This window comes from Bufo bufo, chromosome 4 (genome assembly GCF_905171765.1).
Source record: "Bufo bufo chromosome 4, aBufBuf1.1, whole genome shotgun sequence".
Lineage (NCBI taxonomy): Eukaryota > Metazoa > Chordata > Amphibia > Anura > Bufonidae > Bufo > Bufo bufo.
In genome coordinates, this window is record NC_053392.1 from 282,335,736 (window position 1) to 282,359,985 (window position 24,250).

The 24,250-nt window shown below is 43.1% G+C and overlaps 1 long non-coding RNA gene across 1 annotated transcript in view; it reads right to left on the reverse strand.

Moving 5' to 3' along the window:
* LOC120996928 overlaps nt 1–23,130 on the reverse strand; it is a 34,101-nt gene extending 10,971 nt beyond the window's left edge. Inside the window, exon 1 of the long non-coding RNA XR_005777983.1 lies at nt 22,705–23,130. This is a non-coding gene — a long non-coding RNA (uncharacterized LOC120996928). The remainder of the gene's footprint in view (nt 1–22,704) is intronic.
* Nucleotides 23,131–24,250: the final 1,120 nt, after the last annotated feature.

Here is a 24,250-nt window from a genome sequence, read left to right on the forward strand (position 1 = left end):
CAGGATGCATAATGGAGGTCTTCAGTTCAGTCTTTTAGACTTTTCAGGACGGAGATAATACCGCAGCATGCTACGGTTTTATCTCCGGACTAAATTTCAGAACACTTGCCGGAATGCTGGATCCGGCATTGAGGTCTGCGCATGCTCAGACCGCAAAAAATGTGGGGGAAAAAATGCTGGATCAGTTTTTCCGGATGACACCGGAGAGACTGATCCGGCATTTCAATGCATTTGTCATACGGATCAGGATTACAAATGCCATCAGTTTGCATGCGTTTTGACGGATCTGACAGGCAGTTCCGGCGACAGAACTGCTAAAACTGATATATAGTAATCCAAAATATATACTGTAAATCTGTTTCCAGGTTATAGATCTTTATTAGAGAGCACCATCATGGTATCTTAAAGGGGAACTAAACCTTAATTGGAAAAAAAATTATAAAAATAAAATGGCTTTCATAGGCGCTGCTTGGCTTTTCCAGTGTGTTAAGTACAGATCCCATATACTCTTTATGGACACGTACTCTACACGCTCAAAAAGCTGAGCAGAGCCAATGAAATTAAAAAGACACTAAGAGCTTTCAACAAAACTTTAGTTACAGTTAAAGAGGTTCTGTAGGGGCTTTATACTGATGAACTATCCTCAAGATAGGTCATCAATATCTGATCAGCAGTGGTCCGACACCCCCGACATCAGCTATTTGAAAAGGAGGTAGCGCTCCATGCAAGTGCTGCTTCCTCTTCATTACACTATGCATTGTCCCCATTGCAGCAGCAGCGCAGTGCAATTACTAGTACTCACTCCGCTCAAGTGATGGGTCAACAATATAAAACATCTGCACAACCCCTTTAAGATTTCCATATACATATGCTTAAAATACATACACGCTTAGGGTATGTTCACAGAGTTTTCCGTGTGATGAAATAATAAAAATAAAAAAAACTGATGCCGAATCCGCTTCAGGATTCCTCATGTTATTTTGGACGCAGTTTTTATGTATACAATGTGGTTTGTTGATGAGGTTTTTGATCTTGCCCATCTTCAATGGGAAGTCTGGATGTGGATTCAAAGCAGATTCAGCAGGGTTTTTTTAAATTGTGAGTAAAAAAAAAAAAAAAAAAAAAAAAAAACACAACAACAACACTGTAAAAAAGCTTTTTTTTTTGTTTACTGAAATCAGATGATTTGCAAGCATTTTTAATGCGGAATCCGTAGCAAAAACTAATTAAAAAAAAATAATAGCATAAACATAGCCTTAGTTTTAAGTTCCCAGAGAGGAAAAGGAGCAATGGAAGCATAGGTACAGTATGTATAAGAGTATAAGGAGAGCTCAAGCTTTGACACATCTGCTATGCAACTTCTAGAGCTTGTCAACCGTTACACAAAGAATCTAAGAAATGTTCCTGTCCAGGTAAAACATTAACAAGTAATACAGTTACGGCTGGACTAAGCAAACTCACATTTCATAACCGAGTAATTCATTGATTCAGGTTACAGAGTAACAGAAGTATATGCAGATGTGCTACACATCTAGACCGTTCTAAAACATTTAACAGCAAAGCTAGAGCTTAATTCAGTATGGAAATGTAGTCACTGCTATATATAGGATGGCATATTGCTATAACTTATCACCCTGAAGAAACAGAGGACAAGGCCAGGATTTCCAGATGTAGGGCTCCGTGCCACACAACCTTGGAAAAAGAAGAGCCTTGTCCCTCGGGCACTTGCATGAACTAGTAATTTTAAGTTACTAACTTGCCATTACTATTAAAGGGCATGCTCACTTTTGAACACCATTTTAGATTACGTCCCTCAATGACGTCCAGCAGGATGAAAAATGCAGCTCTGCTTTAATTTTAATGTATGTAGAGAAACAATCGAACTAAAAAGTAAAGTAAAATGGTGTTCAAATGTGGACATAACTTTTCTGTCTCCCTACACACTAAGAAGGCTACCCATCATTTCAAATCCATGTAGCTAGATGAAGACTGGACACTTGTACCATATGGTTTCCACGTATTGTATGTTACAGATAAAGGTTTCACCTTTTTTACGTAAAAGATGTAATCTCTATAGTAATGTGAGCAAGTACAGTATATACAGTAAATATATTCTAGCACTGTTCTGGAGATACAGCTCTTAGCCTATTTTAAATTGTTCATGAGAGGAGAGGAAGGGGTTAACAAGAAGTAACTGCAACACATCCTGAGGGAAGCAGATGCTTGATTGACGGACCTCTGCACACTCACAGAAAGGGAAGAATGGCCTCCAGATAAGCACAGGTATTAAAAAATAAAAAATAAGAAAAATGTACATTTGTACCATAAAACCCTTTTAAATCTGGAATAAAATAAAAGAAAATCTTAAAAAGGGATATCCTCTTTTTTGGCCTTTTTCTGACAGATGATGTATCCTTTGGATAGGTCATCAGAACCTGATCGTTAGGGGTCGGACACCCAGGAACCTGCTGATCAGCTGTTCGAGAAGGCAGTAGAACTTGCAATGGCGCCACTACCTTACTGTTGCTTCCCATAGGTCAATGATGCTACGACCATAGGCGACATGGCCTGTGGGCAGCTCAACCCCATTCACTATCATGGAGCTAAACTATGCCAAGGCCACGTGACACTGGCCTCAGCACAGATGCCTTCTCAAACAGCTGATCGGCGGGAGTCCTGGGCGTCAGACTCCTGATGATCAGCAGCTGAAGACCTATCCAAAAGATAGGTCAGAAAAGAGTGGAAAACTTAGCTAGAAGACTATGTTCACAAGGCAAAATCTGCAGCAAAAAAAAATAAAAAATTTAAAAATATATTTTGTAGCAGATTAGTAACTGGGTGCCAAAATTTTTATAAATGTTTTAGAAGAGCGCGAGTGAGGATTTTGGAAGTGTTTTTAAAAGTATTTTGCCATTGTTTTTCTATTTCTAGGCCTAGTTGGGATAATTCAAAAGTGCTTTTTGGCGGCAGAAACACTGCTAAAACGCTTGGAAAAATGGCTATTGGTTTTCTCTGCTCTCCCTTGGCTTCAAGTCAAAAACCACTAAGAAGTAACATGCCATTTCAGAAGTGTATCTCCATTTTGTAGTGTTTTTTTTCCACCACTATGTGCACATGATGGCTATTTCCCCCATTTAAGTCAATGGAAAGTTATTGGAAAATGTACGCCTTCTGCAACGGAATCAGTAACAGAATTCAATCATGTGAACATAGCCAAACACTTCTCCTTCAACCCTCCCCCCTATACATATGCATGTGTTTTGAATGGAGAGAGGGGAGAAAACTACTACCAGAGACCTCTGCGACTTATCTGTGATAATGAAAGATTGGGCATTCTAAAATTGAACATGGCCAATTATATTGGTGGAAGGAGCATAGGGCAAGGGAGAGTTGGGAGGTCACTGCACATAAGTTAATAGGTCTCATCAAAATTAGACTTTGCTCGTATGTATATGGCCACCTTTAGGCCCCTTTCTGCCAGACTAGAGGAAACTAGTCCCTGTTCTGGATAGTGAACACTGACACGCGTTTCTAACCACCTCCGGACCGCCTAACGCAGGATCGCGTTCCGGAGGTGGCAGCGCTGCGCACAGTCACGCATATACGCGTCATCTCGCGAGACGCGAGATTTCCTGTGAACGCGCGCACACAGGCGCGCGCGCTCACAGGAACGGAAGGTAAGAGAGTTGATCTCCAGCCTGCCAGCGGCGATCGTTCGCTGGCAGGCTGGAGATGTGTTTTTTTTAACCCCTAACAGGTATATTAGATGCTGTTTTGATAACAGCGTCTAATATACCTGCTACCTGGTCCTCTGGTGGTCCCCTTTGTTTGGATCGACCACCAGAGGACACAGGTAGCTCAGTAAAGTAGCACCAAGCACCACTACACTACACTACACCCCCCCCCCATCACTTATTAACCCCTTATTAGCCCCTGATCACCCCATATAGACTCCCTGATCACCCCCCTGTCATTGATTACCCCCCTGTCATTGATCAACCCCCTGTAAAGCTCCATTCAGACGTCCGCATGATTTTTACGGATCCACTGATAGATGGATCGGATCCGCAAAACGCATCCGGACGTCTGAATGAAGCCTTACAGGGGCATGATCAATGACTGTGGTGATCACCCCATATAGACTCCCTGATCACCCCCCTGTAAAGCTCCATTCAGATGTCCGCATGATTTTTACGGATGCACTGATACATGGATCGGATCCGCAAAACGCATCCGGTCGTCTGAATGAAGCCTTACAGGGGCATGATCAATGACTGTGGTGATCACCCCCCTGTCATTGATTACCCCCCTGTAAAGCTCCATTCAGATGTCCGCATGATTTTTACGGATGCACTGATAGATGGATCCGATCCGCAAAACGCATCCGGACGTCTGAATGAAGCCTTACAGGGGCATGATCAATGACTGTGGTGATCACCCCATATAGACTCCCTGATCACCCCCCTGTCATTGATCACCCCCCTGTCATTGATCACCCCCCTGTCATTTATCACCCCTCTGTAAGGCTCCATTCAGATATTTTTTTGGCCCAAGTTAGCAGAATTATTTTTTTTTTTTCTTACAAAGTCTCATATTCCACTAACTTGTGTCAAAAAATAAAATCTCACATGAACTCACCATACCCCTCACGGAATCCAAATGCGTAAAATTTTTTAGACATTTATATTCCAGACTTCTTCTCACGCTTTAGGGCCCCTAGAATGCCAGGGCAGTATAAATACCCCACATGTGACCCCATTTCGGAAAGAAGACACCCCCAGGTATTCCGTGAGGGGCATATTGAGTCCATGAAAGATTGAAATTTTTGTCCCAAGTTAGCGGAACGGGAGACTTTGTGAGAAAAAAATTAAAAATATCAATTTCCGCTAACTTGTGGCAAAAAAAAAAAATTTCTATGAACTCGCCATGCCCCTCATTGAATACCTTGGGGTGTCTTCTTTCCAAAATGGGGTCACATGTGGGGTATTTATACTGCCCTGGCATTCTAGGGGCCCCAAAGCGTGAGAAGAAGTCTGGTATCCAAATGTCTAAAAATGCCCTCCTAAAAGGAATTTGGGCACCTTTGCGCATCTAGGCTGCAAAAAAGTGTCACACATCTGGTATCGCCGTACTCAGGAGAAGTTGGGGAATGTGTTTTGGGGTGTCATTTTACATATACCCATGCTGGGTGAGAGAAATATCTTGGTCAAATGCCAACTTTGTATAAAAAAATGGGAAAAGTTGTCTTTTGCCAAGATATTTCTCTCACCCAGCATGGGTATATGTAAAATGACACCCCAAAACACATTCCCCAACTTCTCCTGAATACGGCGATACCACATGTGTGACACTTTTTTGCAGCCTAGGTGGGCAAAGGGGCCCATATTCCAAAGAGCACCTTTAGGATTTCACAGGTCATTTACCTACTTACCACACATTAGGGCCCCTGGAAAATGCCAGGGCAGTATAACTACCCCACAAGTGACCCCATTTTGGAAAGAAGACACCCCAAGGTATTCTGTGAGGGGCATGGCGAGTTCCTAGAATTTTTTATTTTTTGTCACAAGTTAGTGGAAAATGCTTATTTTTTTTTTTTTTTTTTTTCATACAAAGTCTCATATTCCACTAACTTGTGACAAAAAATAAAAACTTCCATGAACTCACTTTGCCCATCAGCGAATACCTTGGGGTCTCTTCTTTCCAAAATGGGGTCACTTGTGGGGTAGTTATACTGCCCTGGCATTCTAGGGGCCCAAATGTGTGGTAAGGAGTTTGAAATCAAATTCTGTAAAAAATGACCTGTGAAATCCGAAAGGTGCTCTTTTGAATATGGGCCCCTTTGCCCACCTCGGCTGCAAAAAAGTGTCACACATCTGGTATCTCCGTAATCGGGAGAAGTTGGGGAATGTGTTTTGGGGTGTCATTTTACATATACCCATGCTGGGTGAGAGAAATATCTTGGCAAAAGACAACTTTCCCATTTTTTTATACAAAGTTGGCATTTGACCAAGATATTTATCTCACCCAGCATGGGTATATGTAAAAAGACACCCCAAAACACATTCCTCAACTTCTCCTGAATACAGAGATACCAGATGTGTGACACTTTTTTGCAGCCTAGGTGGGCAAAGGGGCCCACATTCCAAAGAGCACCTTTCGGATTTCACAGGTCATTTACCTACTTACCACACATTTGGGCCCCTAGAATGCCAGGGCAGTATAACTACCCCACAAGTGACCCCATTTTGGAAAGAAGAGACCCCAAGGTATTCGCTGATGGGCATAGTGAGTTCATGGAAGTTTTTATTTTTTGTCACAAGTTTGTGGAATATGAGACTTTGTATGAAAAAAAAAAAAAAAAAAAAAAAATCATCATTTTCCACTAACTTGTGACAAAAAATAAAAAATTCTAGGAACTCGCCATGCCCCTCACGGAATACCTTGGGGTGTCTTCTTTCCAAAATGGGGTCACTTGTGGGGTAGTTATACTGCCCTGGTATTCTAGGGGCCCAAATGTGTGGTAAGGAGTTTGAAATCAAATTCAGGAAAAAATGAGGAGTGAAATCCGAAAGGTGCTCTTTGGAATATGGGCCCCTTTGCCCACCTAGGCTGCAAAAAAGTGTCACACATCTGGTATCCCCGTACTCAGGAGAAGTTGAGGAATGTGTTTTGGGGTGTCTTTTTACATATACCCATGCTGGGTGAGATAAATATCTTGGTCAAATGACAACTTTGTATAAAAAAAATGGGAAAAGTTGTCTTTTGCCAAGATATTTCTCTCACCCAGCATGGGTATATATAAAATGACACCCCAAAACACATTCCCCACCTTCTCCTGAGTACGGAGATACCAGATGTGTGACACTTTTTTGCAGCCTAGGTGGGCAAAGGGGCCCATATTCCAAAGAGCACCTTTCGGATTTCACAGGTCATTTTTTACAGAATTTGATTTCAAACTCCTTACCACACATTTGGGCCCCTAGAATGCCAGGGCAGTATAACTACCCCACAAGTGACCCCATTTTGGAAAGAAGAGACCCCAAGGTATTCGCTGATGGGCATAGTGAGTTCATAGAAGTTTTTATTTTTTGTCACAAGTTAGTGGAATATGAGACTTTGTAAGGAAAAAAAAATAAAAAAAATAAATCATCATTTTCCGCTAACTTGTGACAAAAAATAAAAAGTTCTATGAACTCACTATGCCCATCAGCGAATACCTTAGGGTGTGTACTTTCAGAAATGGGGTCATTTGTGGGGTGTTTGTACTGTCTGGGCATTGTAGAACCTCAGGAAACATGACAGGTGCTCAGAAAGTCAGAGCTGCTTCAAAAAGCGGAAATTCACATTTTTGTACCATAGTTTGTAAACGCTATAACTTTTACCCAAACCATTTTTTTTTTACCCAAACATTTTTTTTTTATCAAAGACATGTAGAACTATAAATTTAGAGCAAAATTTCTATATGGATGTCGTTTTTTTTGCAAAATTTTACAACTGAAAGTGAAAAATGTCATTTTTTTGCAAAAAAATCATTAATAACAAAAAAAGTAAAAATGTCAGCAGCAATGAAATACCACCAAATGAAAGCTCTATTAGTGAGAAGAAAAGGAGGTAAAATTCATTTGGGTGGTAAGTTGCATGACCGAGCAATAAACGGTGAAAGTAGTGTAGGTCAGAAGTGTAAAAAGTGGCCTGGTCTTTCAGGGTGTTTAAGCACTGGGGGCTGAGGTGGTGGAAGGAGCATAGGGCAAGGGAGAGTTGGGAGGTCACTGCACATAAGTTAATAGGTCTCATCAAAATTAGACTTTGCTCGTATGTATATGGCCACCTTTAGGCCCCTTTCTGCCAGACTAGAGGAAACTAGTCCCTGTTCTGGATAGTGAACACTGACACGCGTTTCTAAAGGGCCGCACACAGATTAAGTATAGTGTATGGCTCTTTTTTGTCACACACCCATTCACTTGAGCGATTGAGTTATTTGGGAAATTTTGAACATAATGATACATGCTTTGATTATCTTGACATGGCCCGATTGTAGAAAATAGCTCAATTGAATGGGTCGGCATTCAGTCTGGGTGTCGTCCATTCCAAAAGCACCCGGATGGAAATACCATCTGTCTTAAAGCAATTGTACAAATATGTATTTAGATTGAAATGACATCTAAAAATCAGAGACTATTTAGTTGAACACGCCAAACACTTTCCTTGACCACACTGAGAAACAAACTCAAAACTTGTGTTTTCAGTGGAACAGTGCTCCAACCTGAAATACCACCGACACGGGACTGCGCAGCTTACCCACGCTGGTAGGCCGATCTCAACTACTCGTTCAAACCTGTTTTATCACTTTCTGAGAACTCAAGGTACAAGGCACACTTGGCACAGCAATACTTTTAAGAAGACAAGAAGAAAAAGTTAACTATCAGATGGAAGAAAAAGAAAACACAGGCTCCTCAATGTGAGGCAATGGTTACGTACATTATGTCCGGCTGAACGCTCAGTTGCTATGGTACAAGTCATAACCTTCAAAGTGCTCAAGGTTGATCAGTTTCTAAAAACAAAAGAGGAAGGACACAATTCCAGAGTACATATACTTGAGTATTTCCATTACTTCCCCAGCCTTTCAGCCACACCCTATAGAACAATTAATGACAGGAAGAGATTTAGATTCAACATTTTGCAACTAGACCGCTTCAGGCAGAAGTAAAACTTCCATGATGTTTCGCTCTGTACGAGGCAATTACTCTACTCATTTTAAAGTCTAAGCATGGATGAAAGGGGGAGAAAAAAAAACCATCAGTCAATAAGATTTAATGCTGGCGTATGATTAACAAAATCTCCTTCCAAAGGTCAAATCAGACAGATTTTTTTTTGGGGGGCATTTAGATAAGTGGCAGAGCCCACTACTAGATTGTCTACAGGGTAGTAACATAGTACATAAAGCCGAAAAAAGACATTTGTCCATCCAGTTCGGCCTGTTATCCTGCAAGTTGATCCAGAGGAAGGCAAAAAAAACTCCTGTGAGGTAGAAGCCAATTTTCCCCACTTTAGGGGAATAAAAAAAATTCCTTCCCGACTCCAATCAGGCAATCAGAATAACTCCCTGGATCAACGACCCCTCTCTAGTAGCTATAGCCTGTAATATTATTACGCTCCAGAAATACATCCAGGCCCCTCTTGAATTCCTTTCTTGTACTCACCATCACCACCTCCTCAGGCAGAGAGTTCCATAGTCTCACGGCTCTTACCGTAAAGAATCCTCTTCTATGTTTGTGTACAAACCTTCTTTCCTCCAGACGCAGAGGATGTCCCCTCGTCACAGTCACAGTCCTGGGGATAAATAGATGATGGGAGAGATCTCTGTACTGACTCCTGATATATTTATACATATTAATTAGATCTCCCCTCAGTCGTCTTTTTTCTAAAGTGAATAACCCTAATTTTGATAATCTTTCAGGGTACTGTAGTTGCCCCATTCCAGTTATTACTTTAGTTGCCCTCCTCTGAACCCTCTCCAGCTCTGCTATGTCTGCCTTGTTTACAGGAGCCCAGAACTGTACACAGTACTCCATGTGTGGTCTGACCAGTGATTTGTAAAGTGGTAGGACTATGTTCTTATCACGGGCATCTATGCCCCTTCTGATGCAACCCATTATCTTATTGGCCTTGGCAGCAGCTGCCTGACACTGGTTTTTGCAGCTTAGTTTGCTGTTTATTAAAATTCCTAGATCCTTTTCCATGTCAGTGTTACCGAGTGTTTTACCTTTTAGTATGTACACATCAAGTTGTTCTGAAGCAGTCAATAGTATAAGGGCTTATGCACACAACCGTTTTTTGCGTTCAGTATACTGGCCGTTTTTTTAGTTTAGTATGCTTTACTTTGTCTCAGTGTGCATTCCTTTTCCGTTCAAAGATAGAACATGTCCTATTATTGCCCGCAAATCACATTCTGTGGCTCCATTCATGTCAAAAGGTCCGCAAAAAAAAAACAAAAAAAAAACACACATACGGAATGTACTCCATATGTCTTCCGTATCCATTCCATCTATTGGAAATTTTATGCCCAGCCCAATTTTATCTATGTAATTACTGTATACGCCATCCGGGAAAACGGAACCACTACTGAAACTAAAAATCTGATCCACTAAAAACGGCCTGCAAAACACTGAAAAATCCAAACGGTCGTGTGCATGAGCCCTAAGAACTCAACAGAAGAGCATATAAAACATGTAATGAAAGTACAATATGTCATGTGTACATATTTCCAAGTTAAAGGGGCCTCATCTTTAGGGCTCATACACACAACCGTATGTTCGGACCGCATCCGATTTTTTTGCAGATCAGAAGTGGACCCATTCATGTCAATGTAGCCACAAAAAAAAATGCAGACAGTACACAATGTGCTGTTGCATCCAGAAGGCTGTTCTATGGCACCACTAAAAGACAGAACATGTCTGACTCTTGTCCATTTTGCAGACAGACAGGACATTTGTACAGAAGTTAAAGAATAAATGGTGGCACGCACTCAGTCGGGATCTGCGATTTGTGGACCGTAAAAAACTTACAGCCGTGTGCATAAGCCCTCAGGCAGATTTGTGACCGACTGGCCCTTGTGCACCAATGCAGGTTTAAGGTACCACAGTTTATTAACAGCCAAACATACTAAGAACAGCGGGTTTGGCCAACGAGGGGCGGGAGAGGATCAGGCAAAGTGAATATCTTCGCCTGACCCTTTTGTTCTCCAGGTAGATAAGCTGCTGTCAGAAGGGTCCGGCAGAGGCATTTTCCCCTCTCCCCATGAAATACAAACACATGTTCGGTTGGAGTTGTGAAAAATAATGGATAATTATCATTCAGCCAACAGCTAATGAATGTGTATGGCCGCACTAAGGCAGCATACATATGGATGTATTATTCGTACAGAGCCTGATCTATGGGGCCTATTATACTCCTTTATGACCATCGTCATAAACAAGGATGCTAGTGGTATGATCCGTCAGACAGTTTATGAAAGTATTATCTCCTAGGAGCATTGCAGATGTACAGCACAACATGGAGAATCATGAAGACTATAAAGCAGGGATACACAACCTGCGGCACTCCAGCTATTGCAAAACTACAACTCCCAGCATGCCTGGACAGCCTACATCTATTAGGGCATGCTGGGAGTTGTAGTTTTGCAACAGCTAGAGGGCCGCAGGTTGGGCATCCTTGCTGTAAAGGGACCTCAGCTGATAGCACAAAGTCCTGCTGAGTTGTAGGACGGTTCTCGTCTTAGATGGAATTGTAACGGTGGCGCACAGGACCTGGAAAATGTGACAATTTACACCACAATTCATATTAAACCGTTTCCAAGTTTAAGGGCTGGTATTGTTTGCCACAAAAACGAGTGAAGAACATAGATAAAGTTGTCATACTAGGTGCCAAAGCCATTCTGAAGCCGAAAATGGAGAATACAGACCATGGCGCTTTCATTTCAACCCTTTTGATGCAAATATTTAATAAAATATGTCAAATACAAGATTCCCCAGAATATGGTCACAAGCATGACCAAAAAAACAGATCATAGCTCTTTTGCATGCAATTGTCGTCGTACTTGCTATACTTTTTTACCTTTAGTAGATTTCTGCAAAGCGACTCACTTTATAAATGGCACGCCATCTGAGCGCAAAGAGAACTTTTCGCCTAGACAAATAATCCTGTTACATTTCTCAGTGTGAACACAAAGATTAAGTTGTTAGGTAGATTATGCAGTTCAGAGAAGAACACATTACACGTCTCAGATTATTTCAGGTCGAATCAGCATGGGAACCGTACGCCAAAAGAGTGAACTTTGATCACAATGGGAGCTGGCTCCTGGCCAAAAAAATATTGACCTGACAAAATGCAGAAGCATGTGTGACATACAGCAATGTCATTTCACGCCGAATCCTGGATGTAATGCAGACATAAACCGAGAGGTTCAGAAGAGAAATTTCCACTCTACTTTCTAAGCACGAGAGTTATTCAAGGACACGCAGAGGACATGACCAATGTTGTCACAACAGGACCACATACACAACACTGAAAATGAGAAATATGCAGGCAGAGAACTTTGCCTTCGTTGGCATGCACGGGCAGAGCGGCATGTAGAAACTACATATAGTGGTAATAGAGGGTGGATGGAAATTGTGCAAACATGTGCGTCATACTGTAGACCTATAGTGAAGGAACTTCTTAGGGTACTTTCACACTTACGGCAGAGGATTCCGGCAGGCAGTTCCGTCACCGTATGCAAACTGATGGCATTTGTCAGACGGATCAGGATCCTGATCCATATGACAAATGCATTGAAATGCCGGATCAGTCTCTCCGGTGTCATCCGGAAAAACGGATCCGGCATTTATTTTTTTGCGGTCTGAGCAGGCGCAGACCGCAATGCAGGATTCGTTTTTCCTGAACACTCGGGGCTGGATTTGGCATTCAGGTAATTCTTTTTTTGGCCGGAGTTAAGACCGTAGCATGCTGCGGTATTATCTCCGTCCTGAAAAGTCGAAAAGACTGAACTGAAGACATCCTGATGCATCCTGAACGGATTGCTCTCCATTCAGAATGCATGGGGATAAAACTGATCAGTTCTTTTCCGGTATGGAGCCCCTAGGACGGAACTAAATGCCGGAAAAGAATAACGCTAGTGTGAAAGTACTCGGCTTCCAACATCCCCAAAGTATTATACTGCATGTATTTCAGCCTGTTAGGCTATACTCACACGATGGAAAAATCCGTAACAAATCCATCATGAAATCCGCCAAATACACATACAGGTTTTGTATCACCCTTTTAAAAATGCCAAAGTTGAAATCTGCAGGAATAAAACGTACCACCTTCCCCCAGCAGAACACAGCGAATGCTGGTAGCAAGCTCTAAAATCTGCATTGTGAAAATAAGGGTTTGGAAACCCCCATTCATGTGCAGTGTGGATTACAGCAGATCTCTATGCCAGATATGCATGGAGAAGCCACAACAAATTCCATGTGAACAGTTATGGCACCGACTTGCAACACGGCCCATAAAATGTGGTCATAGGCCGGTATCAATGGTAGGAACAGGAGCTCAACGTAGTGCGCCCACGACAAATCCTCTCAAAAAAAGAAACTAATCCTGAACTAAAGCAGGCTTATGGACAAGCGCTACTAATAACCTCAATATCTATGCTAGCTGAATATTTGGAGGTTGAAGTTTTGAACGTGGGGTTTAACTCACAGAGGTCCTATCAAAGCATACTGCAAGCAGCCGCTGCCCGGCCCGACAGCTGATAATGCAGAGAGGTCGCTTCTACCGCGTACAATTACATGACCAGCTTCTTCACAATGGACGCGCTTTATATTTTCTGCTTCGTAATTCTCCTAACCGGTATTCAGCTGATCTCGGAAACATGCTTTAGGGGGTGGGGTCAAAGAAGCGGCATAATTCTGGTGTAAAGATCTGGCCGAAAGTAAGCCAACCAATAGTTTGTACAGAGGCAAAGAAAAGCGTCCATGGCGACACCGCATTTATTAGCAATCCTGAGCTCCTGTAATAAATCTGGTGCAGGTCTAGTAATCTGAGCCAGGGTCTTTTACCACTAGCATTTCCTTCATTGCCTTTCCCCCCTATAGGGAAGGTGTTGTCACAATGCCTGGAAAAACGCCAAAAGCTACAGCATGCTGCGAGACAGACAAAAACACCACCTAATGAACAACAAAACAAAAACACACTTTATTTTTTATTTATTTATTTTGGTGCAGATTTGATGCAGATCTCACCCTTCCATTGAAAAGGGCGAAATCCACACAAGAAAACTGCAACAACTGACATGCTGAAGATTTCAGAATCCATACAGCAGGACAATTTCCACACTTAAAGAGGACCTTTCACTACAATAAAAAATCTAAACCAAGTATACAGACATGGAGAGCGGCGCCCAGGGATCTCCCTGCACTTACTATTATCCCTGGGCGCCGCTCCGTTCACCCGGTATAGCCTCCGGTATCTTCACATGTTAGGCTCCACCCAGGGGAACCTGCCGGCATCTCCTTCTCCCATGCTGTAGCGCTGACCAATCACTGCGCTCAGCTCATAGTCAGAGAGAGAAAAAAAAAACTCAGGCTATGAGCTGATCGCTGCGATTGGCCAGTGCTACAGCATGGGAGAAAAAGACGCCGGCAGGTTCCCCTGGGTGGAGCCTAACTATGAAGATACCGGAGCCCATACCGGGAGAACGGAGCAGCGCCCAGGTATAATAGTAAGTGTAGGGAGATCCCTGGGCGCCGCTCTCCATGTCTGTATGCTTAGTTTTGATTTTTTAATATAGTGAAAGGTCCTCTAAGAAAAAACTGTGGACATGAGATTTATGTAATCTTTGCAGCACAGTATTAGGCCTCTTGCACATGCCCGTATGGCTTTTTTTGTGTTTTGCGGTCCGTTTTAAACAGTAGTGTTTCCGTTCCCGTATTTTGCGGATCGAAAACGGAAGCATGGCATATACAGTAATTATGTTGAAAAATTGGACTGGGCATAAAATGTTCAAAAACTGAACCGATACAGATGCATTCTGTATCCATTCCGTTTTTTGTTTTTTTAAACAACCCCATTGACTTAAATTGAGCCACGGAACGTGATTTGAGGCAATAGGACATGTTCTATCTTTGAACAGAACAGGAATGCATATAGAGTACATTCAGTTTTTTTTTTGCGGACCCATTGAAATGAATGGTTCCCTATACAGAACGCAAAAAATGGAACGTAAACGAAGAGGCCTTATGCTGCGGTTTTTCTGTGCGAAATCTGTACAGTGTACAGGTACCCTTAGCATGGTTTCAAACAGGTTTTTTTTTGTCAAAAAAAAGAATTGGTTGATTATTTTTTTTTTTATAACAAAGCACTGTATTTTATGTGACATTCTAGGACCGTTAAGTAGAGTTCGTTGGGCCCTTATTTTTTCAAATCACATTGTGCTCTGGAAAAAAAAAAGTGTGGGAAAATAAAGCAAGCAAAATGTTTTGTGACTAAAATGGCACACAAAATAGGCTTGTAAAAACGACATGAATTATGTTGTTTGAAAGAAAAAAAACCTGCAGAAAAACCTAAACGTGTCAGCACTCTAACCCATCCTCCTGAGATCTCTGTGAAGTCTGTAAAATATAAACTCCTTTCATCTTTAGCCTCTGTTCACACTAGCATCATGGCTTCTGTTCAGAACACAGCCATGAAAGCTATTACTGGATCCTAATGAATCCCGCAGACTTGTAATGGGGCCCATCATGCTATTATATTAGAGAATGGAGTACCGCACACTGTTTTACTCTTCCCGCGGTGCCAGCAAAGTCCTGACGGTCATCCAACAATAGTATAAATATGCGGCACACCGAAAAGTTTTTTTGCAATTTAAAAGGTAATTTTATTTAGTGATTTTCACAATAAGGAGGTCCATGATCCAGTTTATAGGAAATTAAATGCTGCGTAACCACTATCCATATACGAGCCGGACGCTTCTGTCCATAGGGACCTTCTTCAGCGGCTTGGAGTTTCTGTGGTCAGAGATAAAGGGATATGCTTTTATCTCTGACCACAGAAACTCCAAGCCGCTGAAGAAGGTCCCTATGGACCAAATGTCCGGCTTCCATCAGGCTAGCGTCACACTATTTTTTGTACTTTTCTGGCTTGTTAAAATAATGATGAGTCTATGCAGGTTGTGTCATTAAATGGGTTCTCTGGGAATTAAGAAAAAGAAAATGCTTAAAGGGGTTGTCCGGGATTGGGGACCTTTGTCTATTAGTAATCTAATAACAAACATTACAAACATGCGTGCCCCTTACAGTGTGACGGTGTCCGGTATGTTTATGGATGCATGTGGGAGCGTGCCCCCTACAGTGTGACTGTCAGGTATGTTTATGGATGCATGTGGGAGCGTGCCCCTTACAGTGTGACGGTGTCCCGTATGTTTATGGATGCATGTGGGAGCGTGCCCCTTACAGTGTGACGGTGTCCGGTATGTTTATGGATGCATGTGGGAGCGTGCCCCCTACAGTGTGACTGTCAGGTATGTTTATGGATGCATGTGGGAGCGTGCCCCTTACAGTGTGACGTTGTCCGATTGTCTAAGCTCTGCAAACACAGAGCACATTACAGATGCCAGAGATAGAGCAAGGAGAAGTTTATGAGCATACATATGGGGAGGAATATGAGGCAGGAGGATGAATATGTATGAGGGGGCGGATCTAGGGAGAAGTGGAGGCTGTGCAGGGTGCATTAATATGTATGAGGGGGGCGGGTGCAGGGACACGATGTTAGACAGGAGAAATCAGCAGATGCCGCCCTGCACTGGGACCCACAGTGCAGTGCGGCAGGAAGTGAAGGAACAGATATGTAAACAATGTGTTCAGGACTGTAGGAGTCATGCTCCAGTGTAAAAGATACCTCAAACCACCTTGGGAACATAGACTTGGCTACTAAAGGTGAGTAAGAGGTTTTAAAAAAAAATAAGTGATCCCGGACAACCCCTTTAAATATTACTTTATTATATATTTCCAGATACCTTTCATTAGTAATAATGGTTTGTTTTTTTCTAGGGAGCAATCATCAGAAGAAATAAAATGGCCGCCGTCCTATTAGTACACACAATACCTGTCCTAATCACACAGGAGGTCAAGTTACTTCACAACACTGAGGTAAAGAGCTGCCTCATCCTCCTCTCTGCTTGACAGGGATTATGATCCTGAATACAGATAAGAACTTTAGCTGAATGTCTGGGGAATTTAGTTCATGAGGAGACAAAGTACAGAGGAGGTGGGGATGTGGATAATGAGCAGCAGCACTTGAATGCAGTCTCCATTACTACAGTCTGTCTTGTCCTTCCTGTGTACTTCATGTCTCCTCATGAACACCGTTCTTACAGAAATTCAGCTGAAGATCTTATCAGCTGTATTCAGGATCTTAATCCCTGACAAGCAGAGCAGAGAGGAGGATGAGGCAGCTCTTAAGCTCAGTGCTGTGAAGTAACTTGTCCTGCTGTGTGAGGACAGCGGCCATTTGATTTCTCCTAATGAATGCTCTGTAGACATAATAAGCCATTATAACTAATGAAAGGTATTTGGGATTGTATTTATAATAAAGTAACATTTCAGTATTTCAATCTTCTTAATTTCCTGGAGAACCCCTTTAAGAAGCAATGAAACAAAAAGGGAAACCACCAGTGTGAACAGAGCCTAAGGTAAGGTCCCCTTACCTGTTACGGGATGCTAGGGTTAACAGACTTTTACAAATTACATAGTGAATCATTACTATTAAAAATAAAATAGCTGAGGCCCCCCACAAGGAGTTTATAATGGGTGTAAAAGCATAAGGTATACCTGTACCCAGTAATATTACAAAATACTTTGCTGACTAAAGCAGTGTTTTGGCTGATGCTCTGATGGAAAAGATACTAAGTTTAGGATAACACATCCTGTCAAACATCTGGATTGTCTTTACAGAAAAGGTCAAAAGAAAGATTAAAAATAAATTAAAAAAAATAAAAAAATAAAAATCGGGGGGAAATTTAACAGAGCTGCAATTTCTAATTCTAGTTAATCACAGTGAGGCAAGAGAACATTTACTAAACTCCATATGATGCTTAACCCTAGTTAAGCCCTGGTTTGGAGCCACTTCAGTGATTATATCTGAAGTGCAGAACTAGCAATTTCTTAATATGTCATTACCAGTATCTTTACAGACAAGAGCAATCCAACAACGAGGGCTGCAGAGAATATGAACCGCTCAGCAGTTTTTCTATAGAGGCTGCTCTGATGCCTGTGCCATCGCTGCAGACAGAACCTGAGGAACTCATTCACAAAAAACGCATCATCTGAACGGAAAAAACTCGTCAAATAAGTGGCAGACTGAAGACCATTTTATTCCCCGGGGTAGGTGTCCGAAAACACAGCAGGAATTAACATACTTCAAAAATACATTGCTTGTGCTGAACACCATTTTTTCTTCCTTTCCAATTGGAGTGTATTCACACTGATAAATCTGCTCCAGCATTTGTAATCCATGGCCCTTGTCTGCCTACCGACCTGAATCTGGTGCACTCCCGTCAGCTTTGGCACCGTTTTCTCTTCAGTTTCACAGTGGTCTAAAGTCTTTTTCATGGCATTTTCAATGGTTTTTTCATGTAGTTTTAAGCGCTTTATGTTTTGTTTTTTGCTTTTATGTTTTTCTTCTTTTCTGGCATTTTTTTCCCATAGGTTATGCAAAGAGGTATCTCCCAAGAAAGAGAACCAAGGCATCGCACTGAGCCAACCAGAATCATATTCTGTACTGACGAGGGGCAAGCACCTCGAAAAAGCAGTCTACGGATGGATATCTGGCTTGGCCAATCCCAAGGCTTGCTGGAAAGTGAGATCTTGACTCATAGGGAGTCACTTCCAATAGGTGGCACTGCCAAGATAGTTCATTTTCTTGGGAGAAACCTCTTTGCATATTTGTTTGCCATGGATCATAGCCAGCAAGTCTCCATACAGGACTGGTCTCTTTAAGGCCTCATGCACACGGCCGTTGTTTTGGTCCGCATTCGAGCTACAGTTTTGGCGGCTCGGATGCGGACTCATTTACTTTAATAGGGCCACAAAAGATGCGGACAGCACTCCGTGTGCTGTCCGCATCCATTGCTCCGTAAAAAATTTTTTTTTTAGAGAGATATAGATATATATATATACACATACACACACACACTTTTTTTCTCCTTGTTTTGCGGACAAGAATAGGCAGTTATATCTTCTCCGTGTTTTGCGGACTGCAAAACACACAACGGTCGTGTGCATGAGGCCTAAGGAGAATGAGCACCCTACCTAAGCCCTTCCCATAGGTGTGTGTGTCTGAAAGAGCTACTAAAGGGAATGGGTCATCGTTTAAATCAAGATTTTATGTTGTTCTGCATGCATCAGTCTGGCAGCGTTCAGCCTCTGCTCCGCTCAGTGAGCGGACACCTGAACGCTGCTTGCAGCGTTCGGGTGTCCGCCTGGCCGTGCGGAGGCGAGCGGATCCGTCCAGACTTATAATGGAAGTCAATGGGGACGGATCCGCTTGAAGATGACACCATATGGCTCAATCTTCAAGCGGATCCGTCCAGACTTATAATGGAAGTCAATGGGGACGGATCCGCTTGAAGATGACACTATATGGCTCAATCTTCAAGCGGATCCGTCCCCCATTGACTTTCAATGTAAAGTCTGGACGGATCCGTTCAGGCTACTTTCACACTTAGAAATTTTTCTAAGTTATAATGCAGACGGATCCGTTCTGAACGGATGCGAACGTCTGCATTATAGGAGCGGATCCGTCTGATGAAACATCAGACGCATCCGCTCCGAACGCTAGTGTGAAAGTAGCCTAAATTGAAATGGAAAAACCGGACCCATTACTAAAAACAATGCAATGGGTGACGGATCCGTTTTTTTTTTTTTCCTTATTAAGAATCCAAAACCACCAACTTAAGTTGTTTTTTAGTGACTGACCCGGTTTGTTCCCTTTTGATGACCAGAAACAAAACGGAATGCATACTGATTCATCCTGAACGGAGTATACCCCATTCACAATCCAGTGGCCCTAAATGGAACCATTTTTGGGCTGGTTTTGAGATCCTCTGCCGAATCTCAGAAACAGAATGCCAAAATGCTGGTGTGAAAGCAGCCTTAGCTTCCACACTGCATCTGAAAACCTGGCACAAGGCATGGACAGACGACAGGCGCTCGGCGGCCTCTAAATGGTGAAGTAGTTTTTCATGCAAGTTTTTGAGCCAAAGCCATTGGGTTGGTTGGAAGGGAATTAGAATTACAAAGAAAGGACTTTCTGCTTGACCTTAGTGACATAAAGCTGGCAGTATGATTCTGCAGAAGTAAGATCAAGCAGAGGCACACAGCATTATAAATCATGATAATGCCGCAGGCTCCTGCAAGTCCAGAAAGGAGGATCACACGGAGCCGATTCCCGCAATAGACTCGTGTGAGATAGCCCTTAGCTGTCTGCCCTTTGTCTCCTCCCAGTGGATTCTTCAGGAAAGTTTAACCCCTTCTACCATCAGCAGCACAGACTCAGGGCTGGAGGCTCTGCCTCGGGCACTGAGCAGCTGCAGGGTTTCCTCTTCTCCAGGCAGTGGAGAGATAAATGCTGTCACAGGATCTTCCCTCCTCTCCCCACAGCTCTGCAACTGTCAAAGGGCCAGAACAGAACTAGGGATATAGAGATATATATATATATATATCTTAGCCTATGTATATATTGTTGACCATCAGATTTACAGAGCTTTATTTTAACTTTTTTACATAACTCCACCATGGATCTGCAAAACACAGATATCTTCCCTGTGAAATCTGCATTTTTCTCACTTCCATCACTAGAAATTACTATTTTCATCAGCAATATGGACAAGAATGGGATATCATTTTCAGGATGGACACATGAATGCAGACGGCACATGGATGACATCCGCATGCTATTTTTTTTTTCTGGACCCAGAAAAATTTAAGGTTCCGTGTGTTATCCACAAAAAATGCAGATTGAATGCAGATGTAGGATTACTATGAATGGGGTGGTAGTGCAACTCGCAGGTAGCCGTGACCCCCGAAACGCAAAAATATCCAACACTGATGAATACTTACCAACATTGTAGTTGATAAATTCTGGACATTTAAGTACCACCCATTAGTGCAGAGTCCTGGGTGGGTTTTCCCACTTGTATAGGAACGAGACGTCCCACATGTCTAAAACGCTCCACCCAATAAACGTCTGCCGACACTACAACCTCTTTCACACGAGCGAGTTTTCCGCACGGGTGCAATGCGTGACATGAACGCATAGCACCCGCTCAGAATCCTGACCCATTCATTTCAATGGGCCTGTGTACATTAGCGGGTTTTTTCACGCATCACTTCTGCATTGCGTGAAAAAAGCGGCATGTTGTATATTCTGCGTTTTTCACGGAGCACTGACCCCATAGAAGTGAATGGGGCTTCAGTGAAAAAAGCATTACATCCGAAAGAAAGTGCGGATGCAATGTGTTTTTCACTGATGGTTGCTAGGAGATGTTTGTAAAACTTCTGTTTTTTATCCCACGTGTGAAAAACGCATCAAAACGGATTGCTGAAAAAACTGAACGCAATCACAGACAAAACTGACTGAACTTGCTTGGAAAATGGTGCGAGTTTCACTGAATGCACCCTGAGCCAATCCGTATCATTCGTGTATTTTGTGTGAAATAAAAAAAAATGTTGAGTCGTCGTCTTCGGGATTCCTCACGTGTTTTTGGGAAGCAGTTTTTTTATTCTGACCCATTTTTTGATCCTGCCTATGGTATTTCCACGTGGATTCAATGTGGTAAATGCACCAGAAATTAAAATGTTCTTTCTTCTGTGGACGGTTTTAAAAACTGCAAGCTGGGGGTGGGATAAAAAAAAAAACAAAAAAAAAAAAACACAACACATGAAGTAACAAGTGGTTTCCCCTAATTCAGTGGAAATGTATTGGAAGCATTTTCAGCATGGTTTCTTGGGGCGTAATCCGCTAAATAAAGCAGTGTAGAAAAACTCAGTGTGAAACGAGTAAAATGCTAGCAAATTAACTCCATTGACTTCAATGAGAAAACCTCATTAGGGTATGGGCAATTAAGTAGGTTTTTTTTTTTGCAGCAGATTCAACAAAAATCGCATGCAAGTCTTCCCCATTGATTTCAATGGAGAATCCACATTCAGACTGCACTTTTTTTTCTTCCCACACTTGCAGTTTTTAAAACCGCACTACAGAAAAAAAAAAGAATCATCCTGTCCATTCTTGACTTTGAATCTGCCTCTAAAATTCTCATTGAAAATGGGCATGGAAAACCACGTAAAAAAACACCCACATAAAAAAATAAAAACATCAGAATAAAAGCCACAAGGAATCCTGAAGCAGATGTTACATACGTTTTTCTTTCAGCACAGAATTCTTTTTTTAAATGTGTCTGTTCACATACATTTTTCACATAGATAATACTGACACGGAAATGTGAATGAGGCCTTAGCGTGCATTCACCTCACCGTATGTGTTTTGTGGTCGGCAAAAAAATATGGATGACGTCCGTGTTGCATTTTTAGGTTATTTTTGCAGACCCATTGTAATAATGTCTGGAAAACGGACATGTTTTATATTTTTCCGGGGCCGCAGAATGGACATACGGACGCGGACATCACACGGTCCACATTTTTTTGCTGACCCATTGAACTGAACAGGTCTGCATCCAATCTACAATAAATGCGGATCAAATGCGTTGCAAAAATACAGTTGTGTGAATGAGGCCTGAATCAGACTACCCAGGGTTTGTTTGTAGTCTGTAACCAGGGAAACCCCTGCATACACAAACCGATATTTGGCATGGATTACTCGCAGTATATGTCATGTCTGGCATTGCAGGGGCCACCTAACCCCCCCACAGGTGACAACCCCCATACACAGATGATGTCCTTCTAGGGTACAGGAGGTGACTGAGAAGGAAAGGGTGCTGGAGCGATCACCGCCTGGATAGATGGAGGGGGCAGCAGAGATCCCGCGCCGTGCCCTTGAGCCTCAGTCCATGACAGCTCGCACTTTCCCTTCCGTGATTTCCGGTTCCCATAAGTTTCCTACTTCGCACTCTGAAGTTCCCAGGCTGCAGCCGACAGGAAGGTCACTTACCGAGCCGAGCGCCGGTGAAGGGCACGGGGACGGCTGTGGGAGACTCTCGCCATATTCTTTGTTGGAGTCCATGAACTCCCTCCTCCTTTAACCCTCCCCGTGCCGGGCACAGCTGTTCCAGAAGCCGTGCCGCCCCCTCCCTGTGCCCAGCCTGCTCCCGCACGTGAGGAAGTTGTGCCGGGTACGAGAAAGGTGAAGGCGCCATCAGTACCCGCCGCATATGGCGTCCTCACCTGAGCGCCGTCACTTCCTAGGAACTCTGTGCCCGGGTCCTCAGCTCTGAGCAGCCCCATGTGATATGACCCCATGCCTCCCCCCTGCACTGCTGTCAATGAACTCCGGAATAACACCCCCTCCAACATGGGACGGTCTTCAGGAGACGAGGAGCCAGTCAGCGGCCAAGGCGGTACCATGTGCGGCGAAGGGGGGAGGGCATTTCCCAAGCTTTGTTTTACCGAGAAGCACAAGTCCTTGGTAAAGTTGTGGGGGTGCGGCCGTGTGTCAGTGAGAGGACGGGGTGCCTCGTGTGCTCGGGTAGAGCTCCACACGATGTTAGGCCCCCGACCTTCCACGACTGCTGGAATACTTCATGCATTACTTCTTGTAACTTCTGCTGACTTCTATCTCATCCCCCAAAATGTACCAGGCTCAGTGCCCTTTTGCCCAGCTTGCCATAATGTCCTATAAATTGCTAGTCACAGGAATTATTTAAACCAGCCTACCATGGTGCTCTTTTAACCCTTCATGCCATGATGCCCCATAACTTGCCAGAGTCTTTAAAGCAGCCTACTATGGTGCCCTTTTAACACAATGTGCCATGACGTCCTATAAATTGTTGACCACAGTGCTCTTTAAACCCATCATGCCATGATGCCCCATAACATGCCAATCACTGCCCTCTTTTAACCCAGCCCACCATGGTGCCCTATAACATGCCAAAGTGATCTTTTAACCCAGCCTACCATTGTGCTCTTTTTACAGAGTATTAGTGATGATTGAGCATGCTTGGCTGAACACCAGTTCGGCTCGAGCATCTCGATGCTCGGCACATGGCGGTACTCGGCTGAATACCACATGTGCTCGAGTCTCCTCCCGCACGTTTCTTGGCTGCCATGCAGCCAATAAACGTGCAGGTAAGTACTGCCCTCACTGTAATGCCGTAGCCATGTTGGCTACTGGCATTACAGTGATTGGCTGGCCGGAACGCGCCATCGGGTGCTATATAGCACCCGATGACGCATGTTCGGCTCAGTGTTAGTCAGGGAGAGCTGTGCTGAGGAAGGGAAAGACAGTGTAGGGAGTGATTTAAGAATATTATTACCACCAAAACTTTTCAGAGACCCAAAAGTCCTTCTAAGGACTATTGTGTGTGGCAGCAATATCTATTTTTAGCGCATCCTGCGATGAATAGCGTACAATAGACGTGTCCGCTGCAGACAGTGACATTAGCTGCGCCACATCTCCAGTGTAAAGTGTGCGCATCCAAAAAATATCTGACATAAAGTGTACTTTTTCCATAGACGGTGTCCGCTGCAGACAGTGACAT